Source organism: Aptenodytes patagonicus, chromosome 5, assembly GCF_965638725.1.
Source record: "Aptenodytes patagonicus chromosome 5, bAptPat1.pri.cur, whole genome shotgun sequence".
NCBI classification, from domain to species: Eukaryota; Metazoa; Chordata; class Aves; order Sphenisciformes; family Spheniscidae; genus Aptenodytes; species Aptenodytes patagonicus.
Genome location: NC_134953.1, coordinates 57,119,822 through 57,132,610, shown reverse-complemented (window position 1 = coordinate 57,132,610; position 12,789 = coordinate 57,119,822).

The following is a 12,789-nucleotide window of genomic DNA, read 5'->3' as shown; positions in this document are numbered from 1 at the left end:
CTCTTCACAAGAACAAGTTGCAAATTATGTCCCCCATATTTTTTTTAAAAAGCTGCATGCCTTTCAATCAGCAAATATTATTCTATGATACTGTGAATCTGCCATTTTTTCATCTCTGCTTTTGTCTGAATCTTACGGAAATATTAACTGGGTTCCTTACAGATGACACGAGATCCAGCATTTGCTCAGCACATTGCTATTAATATTTATTCCAAGGGGACTTCAGGAGAACAGCCACTGCCCGCCCCAGGCTCCTGCACCCGCCCTGGGAGGACACCCACTCACGCCTGCCTGGATGAAGCCTTCCTGAGCACTGGAAGGTTTTCCGAAACAGCCATCCCGGCCTCACCCAGCTTTAATTACTGTTGCACTGGGAGGAAATATCATGGATGTTTCACTCTCGTGAATCAAGAGATTCATGCTGTTCTACTACATATATAAAAATTACTCAGATAGGGAACAGCACCATGACAGTCCCTCAGCCTTTGCTTTGAGGCTATTTCCTACTGATCCTCTTTTCATCAGTCATTTTTCCCCAGTTCATGCGATCTACTTTACCTCTGCCGGAGGGGAGAGCTCCCGACAATGTGCAATCCCCCCACCAGGACTTTGCCTGGTGAAGCAAATAAAGCTGTGTCCTCCTTGATCAGAGGTCCATCTCTTTTCAGTACCACAGCCATCCAACTTTACACAATGATGATCTGCAAAGGTTTTGTTCAAAAGTACTTGTTTGAAACATTCTCAAAGAGACAAACACCTATAACCATCTTTTCAGAATCATCTCTGCCTGCTCTTGTGTTGTAATAAAGCTGATGATGAAGACTAAGTCTTAAATGTAGTTGAAAAAAACCTGAACTAAATCAGAACAGATTTAAAAATATATTTCTGTTTCATTTGAATATCAACAGGAGGGAGGGCAAAGTGATCAGAGGCAAAGAGTAGAACTCAAAGCCACAGAGCATGGAGGATGCCAACAGTCTGTGGGATCTCCAAGAAGAATTAAACCATTTAGAGAAAAGAAATTAGATGTGTTTGACAACAAGACACAAGCCCTAGGTCTAGAGGACCTCGAAAATACAGGCTCCTGATGTGTGGGGAGTTTATGCCCAGGCAGCACGGCTGGCTCTGCTCTTATGCTCCTCTGCAGGTCCCAAGCCAGACGGGCTTGGTGGGAACTGGTATGGTTATTCCTGCGCTTATGCTTTGCATCTCCTTTCCGTCTGCTTTTATCTTCATAACATCACTGAGGATGACACTCTTCCTCACTTAAAAAATCTTTGAAAAAGAGGAAGAACCTCATGAAGAGCTATGAAAATCTGAGTCCTGTTTTTCACCTGGTATCCAACATCTGAGTGATGAGGTAAATGAGTCAACAGGCTGTGAAATGTTTCACAGACCACTAAATAGTGAGCCCTTTCAGGACAAAGCTAAGAGCCCTGCCTGTGGTTCTGCTGGGAATAAAAATTGATAGTGAAGTCAGGTATTTTTTAATGCAATTTTTGTTTCCATGAACACAGGAGATACCAAATAATAGAAGAACATTTATTTGTTTGCAGCTCCAGCCCTCTTTCAGCCAGAACTCAACTTGGAAAGCACAGAGACCTCCGATTCTTTCATAAAAGCTGCATTTCCAAGGTTTGTTCATTTTGTATATTTTTCCGTCTTACGCTCAGCATCTCTTGTCTTTTCCCAGTTTCCTTCCAATACCCAGAATTTATTTTACTTACTCAGTAATGACTTGGCTTCCATTTAAGCTTGCCTTGGGTGCTGCTGTAGTTTTGCAGCTCTATACTCACAATTTCTGTAAGCCTACTGAAGAAATTAGGAGATAAAAAGTCTCTTGTGTACTAAGGGCCAAATGTCTTGTTCAGAGGAGAAAATTCCCCCAGCAGTGAGAGAGATGTTTCTCTGTGCCAGGACTGTTAGTACAGGCTTCCCTGAGTGCATCTTCCACCCAGGGGGGAGATCAGGGTGGGATGGTGCAGGATACCATGACACTGGGGCTGGAGGTTTCTTCTCCCACATCTCTCCCCACTGCCCATGCTCGAGGCTCAGCATCGAAGCTGAAATAGCCATCAACTGCAGTTTGTATTAATGCAGCGCACGGTATGACCCAGGGGCAAGAGCAAGTAAAAGAAGTGCTAGCTTCCCCTGCTAATCAAGAACTGTGTGCTGGGGTCAGTAGCCTCATTAATCCCTAAATGACTTCCTCACAAACACAAGGAAGAAGTTTTTGTTATTTTTGGAAAATAAAGTACCTACAATGTAAGTCCTGCAAAACTTGCTCCTCTTCTGTACTCCGCTGAACAATGCTGCTTGTGTGCAGAGGGCAGCTGCAGGTGGGACTGTCGCTGATAAGAACCCAGGCCCTCCGAATTTCTCATTGTCTCAAGCACTGCAAAGAGCAGCTTGTGCCATGATTTTATCCCCGCAGTGCCTAAAACTGTGACATGATCCTCATGGGCTGGTCTTCTCCTGAAACAGGGCTACATGGTGTCATGCAGTCATCAGCAAGGTGCAAGTGAAATAATAGCTTTGGAGCATACTCCTCTGAAAAGAAGAAGGAAAAAAAACCTCACTTGGACTTCATTCTTCCATCCAAATATTGAAGGCAAAAGCGATACTACTTGTCTACCAGAAGCTAGGTATGCTGCATGAGTATTTATGCTGCATATATCAATCTTTCTTACAGAGAAGTATTATTAATGCTGCAAGTGTTTTTAACCATACGCATGTCCCTCTTAAAATAAAAAAAAGTGAACCTTGAAGTCGCTGAATGAAGACTGCATTTATCATCTTCAGCACAAGTGCCATTAAAATACACAAATTCTTAAGCTCTCTCATCTGTCATACACGGGATTCAGAGAGAGCAGCCAGCTCGGTGTTACATGATTTGCATAAAACCCATCACCCATCCAGCTAAACTTTCACATTTTAATGTAAGACTGCAAAAACCCTTACTGTACTGACCACACATATTTCGCCAAGCATTAAATCCCCTGGGAATGCCCTTTTGGGTGGGCGCTGTATCACAGGTGGTAAACCCTGAACACTGTTACAGCACTGCTCTGCTGCTGCAGGAGGGGCTCCCGCAGGCGGGACCCCCCTGATTTGCTGCCCCGCGTCTGTCCTGGAGATCCATGCACCACCTGCCCTGGCTCACCCTGGCAGAGAGCCTCGGTGGAGGTTTCCCAGGCAGGATCTGCACAAATCGCTCAGGACACTTTCTGCTGGTGAAGCTGACAGTTTTTCTTTATGTCTTAAGTGCCCTTTCTGACTTTTAGCTAAAGTCAGAAATTTATAGTCAGCTTAAAATTCAACACATTTTTGCAGACACACGACCTCTGCTGAGGGCTTTCTTCCCTTTGCAGTTGCTTATCCGCCCAGGGCAGTAAGCCCCCCGCTGCCTCTGCGGAGCACCCTGCTCCCCTGCCGCAGCAGCCCCTGGCTCTTCCCGCTACCCTGGCTTGCCCCAGCTTGCCCCAGCTCCTGGGGCCAGCTCTGCCAGAGCCTGCCCTAGGCATCAATATTAATAGGAGAGCATGCTTAAGAGTACATTGCCTTCTGCACAGAAGGCAGATGTTTCAGTGATGAAACCAAAGAAATTAGACAGCTTTATGAAGTCTGTTCTTGGTGCTGCCATTAGATCCAAGCAGGTTTCATAAAATGCAGCTTTCAGCTGATGTGTCAGAGCAGTACAGGCAGAAGCAGAGCATCTTTGCTGAGATGCGATGGAGCAGCTGGCCAGCTGCCCTGCCCATCCCAGTAAATGCTGTAATTGCCTCTGCTCTGGCAAGGGACCAACAGACAGCAGGATGGTGGAGACTGGCTAGAAGAAGTCCCCTAATCCTGTGCGGGGCCAATGTGACATGGGGGATTACAGCTCCTTCCCCAGTGAGGTTTCCCTAGTGTGGAAAGCATCGTATTTGCTGAGGGATCTTGCAGTTTGGTAAATTCAGGTGCTCCCCCTCTGCTTCCATTGGGTTTGGGGTGCGTTTTCTGGCTGCTTCTTTGGATGGAGGAGTGAGGGTGCGCTCTGCATGGGGCAGACCTGGGTCCCTGCGGGCATGGATGCTCTTTGCCCCAGGCAGGTGAAAAAGGAGCACCCAAGCAACCGCGGTGCCCCCATGCCAGTGCCAGGGTCTGGGCAGAGCGGGGGCAGTGGGGGCAGCCAGACCTTGGTATGGTGCCCCCCAACACAAATTTTGTTTTCTCTTCTGGCTCCACATTTCCACTGTGATCATACCACGTTTACCTCTACAAGTGATGCACACAAATTAACAATGCTCAACATTTTAAACTCGATTTCGCACTTCTTCGTGAATTCTGTGAAATTTCTGTGCTTCCTCACTGACAAGTACTTGCAACAAGCATGTGTGAAACAACTGCGGAGGCAGCAGAGAAGCAAAACACGGACTTGTAATAATTCAGTTGTAAACATCTGTACTGTGCATGCAGGCACTAGACCCTTTCTTTAAAATAATCCACATACACCACTGTAGCTCTGCAAATCCAGCATCTGCCTAGGAAACAGGGAAATGAATACTGTAGTACTGCCAAAGCCAGGTGATTAATAATTAGCCTTTTAAACTTTCTCATAATTTTTCCATCTACTGACAATGGCTTATGCATATTATAATCGTGTCTCACTCAAATGCATTACAGCTTTTTTTTTTTTTTACTAAGGTCTTAAAAATAGGTTTTTGTTGAGCTTCAGCTCAAAAATAATTTTTAAAATCTTGTAACTTAATCAATTTTCCAAATCTGCACAATAAAATCTACTGACAAAGAAAGGCACAAAGCAATCGTCACTTCTGTTTTCAAGAGTAAAAATTGGTATGGCTATTTACAGGGCTTCAGAGATGTACACAATACATGTACCACTTAACTGAGCAAACAATAAAATAGCAATAATTGCACCATCCCATATGTTTCCATTCAGATATTGATAAGGATGTTATCACACTTTGGAGACACTGATTCATTGTGTTGTGGAGTAGATATGAAAAAAAATTCTTGATGGAAGCTCTTAATACGAATTTCCTCCATGTTACGCGTATTAAAGGAATTTCAACCCATCAGGAACTAATCACATTTCATTTCTCTTATGTTTTTTTTCTCATGGTCAACACATACCAGCACAGCTGAGGTGTATGATAATCAAAGCCTTCTTCATGGTTGAATAAATTTAATACTCTGGCTTCATCAGTGCAGCATATTAAAAAGTCCCTTGACATATTTAGCTTGATTGTTTAAGGCATTACTCTAGAGCCATGGTATTACAGATTTCACATACAATATGGGGGGCCTTTGCTTTCATTTATCTGTAACATGACATAAGAAATTGGATTGAAATAAGTTTCTTTGAAAAAAAAAAGCCAATTGATAAAGTCATAATGCAATCTCCACAACGTAAGTGGAGAAATAAATGAACATTAATTCAGTATTTGTAATAGCAGCTAGCACAAATAACACAGGTATTTTGATCTGTAAATAAATAATTCAACAATGTAATGTAATATGAAATAGATATTTGTTTTCTAAACAAACAAGTTAAAAACAGTTCCACTATGTTTAAATGTTAACTTGCTTTTCTAAGGCATAATTTAATATGTGTATTAAAAATGCATGGTTGGCTCCTATAATTCCACATGTGATTTCAGTTTGAATCATGCCTTTCTCCTCCTTTAATTTATTAGGACACCAAACATTTCTGTTGACTTGCTGTAGAGGAGCCCAGGACTCGGGTTGAGTGGAAGCTGATGCCAATGCACGGTGAGGATTCATCCCAGCTCCAGGAGCTGGGTACCGCCAGCTAGAGGGAGGAATGCTCCTGCTCTAGCTTTCAGCACAGTTAATAAACAGGTATGTGGAAAGCGGTTTGGGATGCTGACCTGGACATAGTTGTACAGAGGCATTAACATGTCTCTGCTATTGTTTTCTCTGATGTTTTTCCCGAATAAAATGGTCTGAGAGCTCGCTGTGAGACCGCGGGTGACAGCGATAGATTTCCTCCCAACTTGACCTGTTTCTTCTCTGACCCACCTGAATCCTCCTCCTGCAAACTGAGAAATTTAGAAGTGAGAAGTGTGCTCAGCATCCAGGAGTCGCTCAGGATGAGGGTTCAGCGTGCTGGAGACTTGCCATGTAAATCACCCAAAATTCACATCAGCACTCAGGCACAGGGAATGTGCCACAGAAATGGATGGGACTTATGCGTTCTCCGCCATCACCTTATTCCTCCCCAGCAGGAACCCCACAGGACATCTCCCCAAGGGAAGGATCTTGGGCCGTTGAAGGAAAGTCTGGCCCTCAGTCCCTGAGGCAGCACGACTTGTGGACAGGCACCAGGACATCACTTCTGCTTAGTGTTGAACAGCCATTTTAACCAACTTAGCTGCTAGACAATTTGAACAACTTCAGGCAAAAAATGTCAGACATTTGGTCCCTGCTGGACATGGTTATGCCTAAATTAGAAAACACCAAAGCAAAAACATGCTGATTTTCTAGTTAAAGTTTCTGCATTTGATGCCAGAATGCAATTGGGGTAAAATGTCTTCAACAGCATTGGAGACTAAATCGGTGAACCTAAAGCGAATGCCTGGGTCTGTGATAAATTAAAATGAAGCCTCCCTGTTAAAGGCCAGGTTGCAACTTATATGAAATTCAATTAAAGTTAAAATATCTATTTTCCAGGTCTTGCTAATAGAGTGGATGGTAATGACCCTGCCTCAATAACTTCAAACTTGCTTTGGGATATATTCAAGGGTGAAGAATTTCCTGTCATTAATAAATCATTTTGTATTCCACTGCACCACCAGAATTGTCTTGGTACACCTGTGACTGGAAATAAAAGGATATAGTGCTGAAATGCCTTTTAATATTGTTTTTCCAAGAGCAGATTCCCTCTGAGATGAAGACAAAGGTTTTGAATCCAGTGGTCTGCTCTTCATCAATGCTCTCAGCAGGGGGACGGTGTCCCACTTCCCTGGACATGGGTTGGGAGCCCTGGTGATAGATCAGAAGCGGAGGTTTTTTACCACATCAAACACTTCTAAATGTCAAAAGGGAGAGAAATTAATTTCTTGCCAAATAGCCAGTGGAAATGAAATAGACCTAACCCTCTTCCCTCGACTTCAGCAATATTTCTGTCCATCTCCCTCTCCTTTTAAATGCAGGAGTGCAAAGCCGTGGGTGAGTTTTGGGGCTCCACCAGGACCTGGTGTCAGACCCCCTGAAAACAGCATCAATTAGAAAGAAGTGCAAGTCTCCATAGCAGTCCATCCTGTGTTCTAAGGGTTTTGTTGGGAAGATAAGAAGTGTATGTACTGGCCTTGAATGACTCACAATCTAACAAAAACCATCCATCAAAATCCACTATAAGAAGTCTGTATTATTGGCTTCCCTGTTGGGGACAAAGACCCACTCTTTGCTTCATGAGGTCACCTGGAGCAGGGGGCAGCCAGCCCCCCTCCCAGGGAAAATCAAGCCCAGTGCAAAAAGCCCAGAAAAAAAGTCTGCTTCATGCCCTGTTATTTTCAGGCTGCTCAGGCAGTGGTGAGGTTCAATGTCATTACAGAAGAGCTTTCTCGTAGACAGGCTTGAAAATTTGGGCTCTGCCAACCAGCTCCATAGCTGTGCAGTGCCCAAAGCTGGCACAGTGTGTGGATTTTAGCACAGCCTTTGATTTCATTGTGTAGACTGTGTCTGAGGCAGCACCTTTCCTAAAATGATTTTTCTGAAAGGCTAATGCCATCCCTGCATATAAATACAGTTGTGCTAAGAGCAAGAAGTTAGTCACCTAAAAAAAAATACAAACAGAAGCCTGGTCTTGGGAGCTTGTTCGCATAAGCCTCAGATAGCCCGGGGGGGGAAAGATGCTGTGCCTACCTCTAGAAGCGACTCTTGATTTATGAACTGTTTTGAGGAGTCGCTGTACGCACAAAACAAGTGCTGCACCCTCCAGATCTTGATATGCATCCATTTGAGTAGGAAAAAACTTTCAGGGTAGGTGAGGAGAAGAACCGAAGCAATGAACTGCACCATCTCATCCACAGGAGCCATGACTAATCCGTTTCAACCCCTTCAAATGAAGGAGAGTCTTCCCACTGCAGTGAAATTTCATAGCACCGCTCTGGCCAGCGGTGACCAACAGTTTCAGGATAGATCAGCTGCAAATGCCATTGCCAAGGGATGATTAATCAACTATGCTCTGGGTTTTCAAGGGAGATCTAATATCTACATTTATGAAGATATTTATTTGCTAGGTCTTGTTACTGGAGATACTGAAACAAAGGCTGGACAGGCTTTCTCCCTACCTGTACATGCATGTCTGAGCAGGTCCTCACTCCCCAAGCTGACAGCAGGACGGGGGACGGGACACTGGGAAGGCAGCCCCCCCCAGCCTGTGCTTGGGCTGCTTTACCTCTCTGTCATGCCAGGGCTTGAGCAGACACCACCAGCCGAAACACTTACAGCACAGAAACGGCCACAAAACACACTGCGTGGCCTGACACTGATGCACAACGCTGTGAGCGCCGTGCTTGCAAAATAAAGGATTTGCTCCTGAGATGGTGCACTAGGCAGCTCCCCGCGAGCAGCAGTGCAAGTGTGCTTCAGCTGAGGATGACACAAACCTTTGCCTTAAGTTAAAAGGACTATTAAGTAAAACACTGAGCTTGTAAAAAGATATTTATTGTTAGTATGGAGTCTATTACTATGTCATTAATAATAATAACACAGAGATAATGAATTGCACTATTCTCCTAATGACTCAGGGTGTGGAATCATTCTTTCTAACTTCTGTTCTTCAGAAGACCACACACCAGGCAATTAATATTGTCACTTGCATACCAAAGATCCTAACCCCACTGTGATTAGAGCAAATGAATAATTTCTCATTCAGCTATACTGAGAATAAAACTAGGATATGACTGAGAACAAAATTCTTGAGTTGCAAGTTGTAATAATTAACATCCAGCAGAGAAGCAGGGGAACGGTTTAGAAAGGCCTGATTTAAAGTTTTCTCAAGGGGCTAGGAAGCCTTCCCTCTCCTCTTTTTTTTTTTTGGCTTTGGATTAGACCCACCCTGTAAAAAAATCATGATCCTCATCACATTTTGAAAAGCAGGACAATAAAGTCTCTCTGCGTAGTATTGTGGCCTCCACCACCATCAGCAATTATTTGGGAATCACCCAAAACGTGAGGAGGGTGCATCTGCTTAGGAGAAGTTGCATATAAAGCGAGTCCAGGCAGAGGAGGACAGGGAAGAAGAAGGTGGGCACTGGAGCATGAAATGTCCAGCACCGCCAGTGCCGGGGTACAGCCACAGTACAGCCAGCTCACACATCCCATGCTCCCCGGTGTCACTGTTAACAGCAATCCTTGTCTTCATGAGACAGAGCTAGACTGCAACATTTAAAGGAGTTTTTGTTGATAATTAAAGATAAGGATTAGCACTACAACCGAGATGACCCTTTCCAAACTGTATTCCTAAGCCTGAGGTCCTTCAGCTGCATCATTCAGAGGCGACAAGTACCTCCTGCTGCTGCTACTTACTGGGAATTTTACTTTAAAATGAAGCGAGTTGTGAAGGGCTTGCATGAGTATTCCCTAATTAGCTAGCAGAAGGTCGGGGAGGTGGACAGCCAGTCCTTGTGCCAAGGCGCCGCGTGGGACCACGAGCCCCAGCCGCGCTCCTGCAGCCCTGCCTGGGCAGAGTCCCCAACTCTGCCAACCACCTGACTCGCTCCTCCCAAACATCATCCCTACCTCGGAATACCTGTGGCTTTTCTTATTCTCCTCCAGTTGCTCAAAGCTACTTGAACTGATAGCGTGTTTCCAGGGGAGCTGAATGGTGGCTGATGACATGGGAGTTTTAAAGTTAAAAAAAGGAAAAAAGCAACCAGAAATACCTTATTTGAAAAAGGAAAAAAAAAAAATGACAACAAGCTGAGTGGTGTGGTTGACACGCCAGAGGGACAGGATGCCGTCCAGAGGGACGTGGACAAGCTCAAGAAGTGGGTCCGTGTGAAACGCATGAGATTCAACAAGGCCAGGTGCACAGTCCTGCACCTGGGTCGGGGCAACCCCCGGTATCACTACAGGCTGGGGGATGAAGGGATTGAGAGCAGTCCTGCCGAGAAGGACTTGGGGGTACTGGTGGGTGAAAAGTTGGACATGAGCCAGCAATGTGCGCTCACAGCCCAGAAGACCAGTCGTATCCTGGGCTGCATCACAAGAAGCGTGGCCAGCAGGTTGAGGGAGGTGATTCTGTCCCTCTACTCTGCTCTGGTGAGACCCCACCTGGAGTGCTGTGTTCAGCGCTGGGGCCCCCAACATAAGAAGGATATGGACCTGCTGGAGCAGGTCCAGAGGAGGACACAAAAATGGTCAGAGGGCTGGAACACCTCTCCTGTGAAGAAAGGCTGAGAGAGTTGGGGTTGTTCAGCCTAGAGAAGAGAAGCCTTTGGGAAGACTTTATTGCAGCCTTTCAGTACTTAAAGGGGGCTTATAAGAAAGATGGGGACAAACTTTTTAGCAGGGCCTGTTGCGACAGGACAAGGGGTAATGGTTTTAAACTAAAAAAGAGTAGATTTAGACTAGATATAAGGAAGAAATGTTTTACGCTGAGGGTGGTGAAGCACTGCAACAGGTTGCCCAGAGAGATGATAGACGCCCCATCCCTGGAAACCTTCAAGGTCAGGTTGGACGGGGCTCTGAGCAACCTGATCTAGTTGAAGATGTCCCTGCTCATTGCAGGGGGGTTGGTCTAGATGACCTTTAGAGGTCCCTTCCAACCCAAACCATTATATGATTTATCATAGAGAAAAAACTATTAAAAATTATTATGACAGGAAATGAAGAACGAGTCATTTAGTGCGATGATGTTTTTAAAAATAACAGTACTGGTTTAACGTCAGCCCCAAGTCTGGAAAATAGGATTGAAAATGGATTGAGGAGCACCTGGGACAGCAGGAGGATCTATAAGAAATAAATGAATGAGATAATACCTTTGTAGCACAACAACGTATAATACGTCCTGCCATCATAGGCAGAGTGAAGTAGCAGGTTGTGTTACACATGACGGGGAGAGGAATGGTCAGCTCCTTTTTTTTTTTTCCCTGTATCTGCACATGCATGTGTGCAGGAAGAGAGAGCAACTCACTTAGGCAGAGGTACCAAAGAAGACATAACGGGGATGTCCAGTGCCCCAGTGCCATCAGCTGGATGTTTCTGTCTTGCCCAGCCAGCAAGGAGGGGAGCAGGGCTGTACGCAGTGGCTGGGGGGGTCAGCCCAGGCTGGGGGACAGGCACAGCCAGCACTCCACTCTGCTATTCCACACCTGCGCCTTGGCTTGGGATTTCCCCATCGCTGTAATGATGATGCAGCAATGTTTATTAAAACAATACATTTGCTTTTTTGTGTCTGAATCTAATTAGAAATTTAGTTAGCTTTATGTTTGGGTGTAAACCGCTCTGTTTTGTATTCTCAAGACTGCATTTCAGAAACACACGTGCCATTACCCCCACAGGCTGGGTCTGACTCACCGGGAGGGCTCCTCACTGCAGCCTGGGAGAGATCGGGGACGTGCGTTTTCCGAACATTAGTTTGCAAATGGACCCTGAAGTGTTGGTTATGTCCCATAAAACCCTAAATAGACCAAAGAGATTTAGGTGAGGAATGTGTCCCTGCTCAGCCCCGCAGGGAGGCCACGAAGGGTACTTCCTGCACAGCTTCAGGGAGAGGGGCATCAGTAGGCGATGAGCTGAGTTCCTCTTTCAGTCATTATTTTAATGCTTTGGGGATTTTACGGTACTTATCAATACTGTGTTGGAGAACCTATAGTCACTGGTAAGTATATTTAATATAAAAGCACCTAGACTGCTCTAATTTGGGCTGGAATAGCAAGGATTAGCATTACTACACTTACCAGTATTGCTGGGAATATTATTCCTAAAACACCTCACACCATTTGCCTTGAGGCACTGCTTGCACTGGCCTCTCTCCCGTGGTGCTGCATTATTTTTCATCCTGAGCAGGCAGGATGCGTGTGTCCCATCCGAAATAATTTTCACGAGTGAAGGCAGGCACAGGCTGTTTCAGATCTGATTTTGGCTTTCTCTAATCAGCTTGTTGGAGTTTTACTTGTTTAAAGCCATGACCAAGAGTACTTCAGATCCAATTTTCATGATATCTAAACTGGCAAGGGGATTAGAGGCTTGAGTACAATTTTCGCCTATTGCTAATGACAATGCAGGACATCGTTTAGCTCTACTCTGAAGTATAATTGCTGCTCTTTATTTCCACAGGTGCGCTGACCCAGAATTACCCCTTGCTACCCACTCCCACTCAAGGAGAGTGGAAGCCACCTCTTCCCCGCAGCTCCAGCTCTTGGGTGATGTGGCAGTGAACCAGAGACCGCTTCCAGCCCCCCGGCTCAACAGCGAGTTTAATTCTGCAGGGTGCACACGCACATATTTTGTCTTTATTGCACCTTTTCTGAATAATTTTAAATTCTAAATCTCTATAAAACTACTTTATTCTCATTTCCCAACACAATTTCCCCTTGCTTTTGCTTCAGGAAATCCCTTTCTCTGCTCCGTCCTGACATCTGGCTCAAATTTCCCAGGGTTTGCACCGCCATCACCACCAACAGCCCTCTGGGCTCCTTGTCGCAGCGTCAGATAAGCGTGGCTTTAGAAAGCTGAGATGCTTTTAGGAGCTATTCTGGTGATTTTGATCTTACCATTTGCAAAAACATTCTGTAAGCACAAAGAGCAGATTAG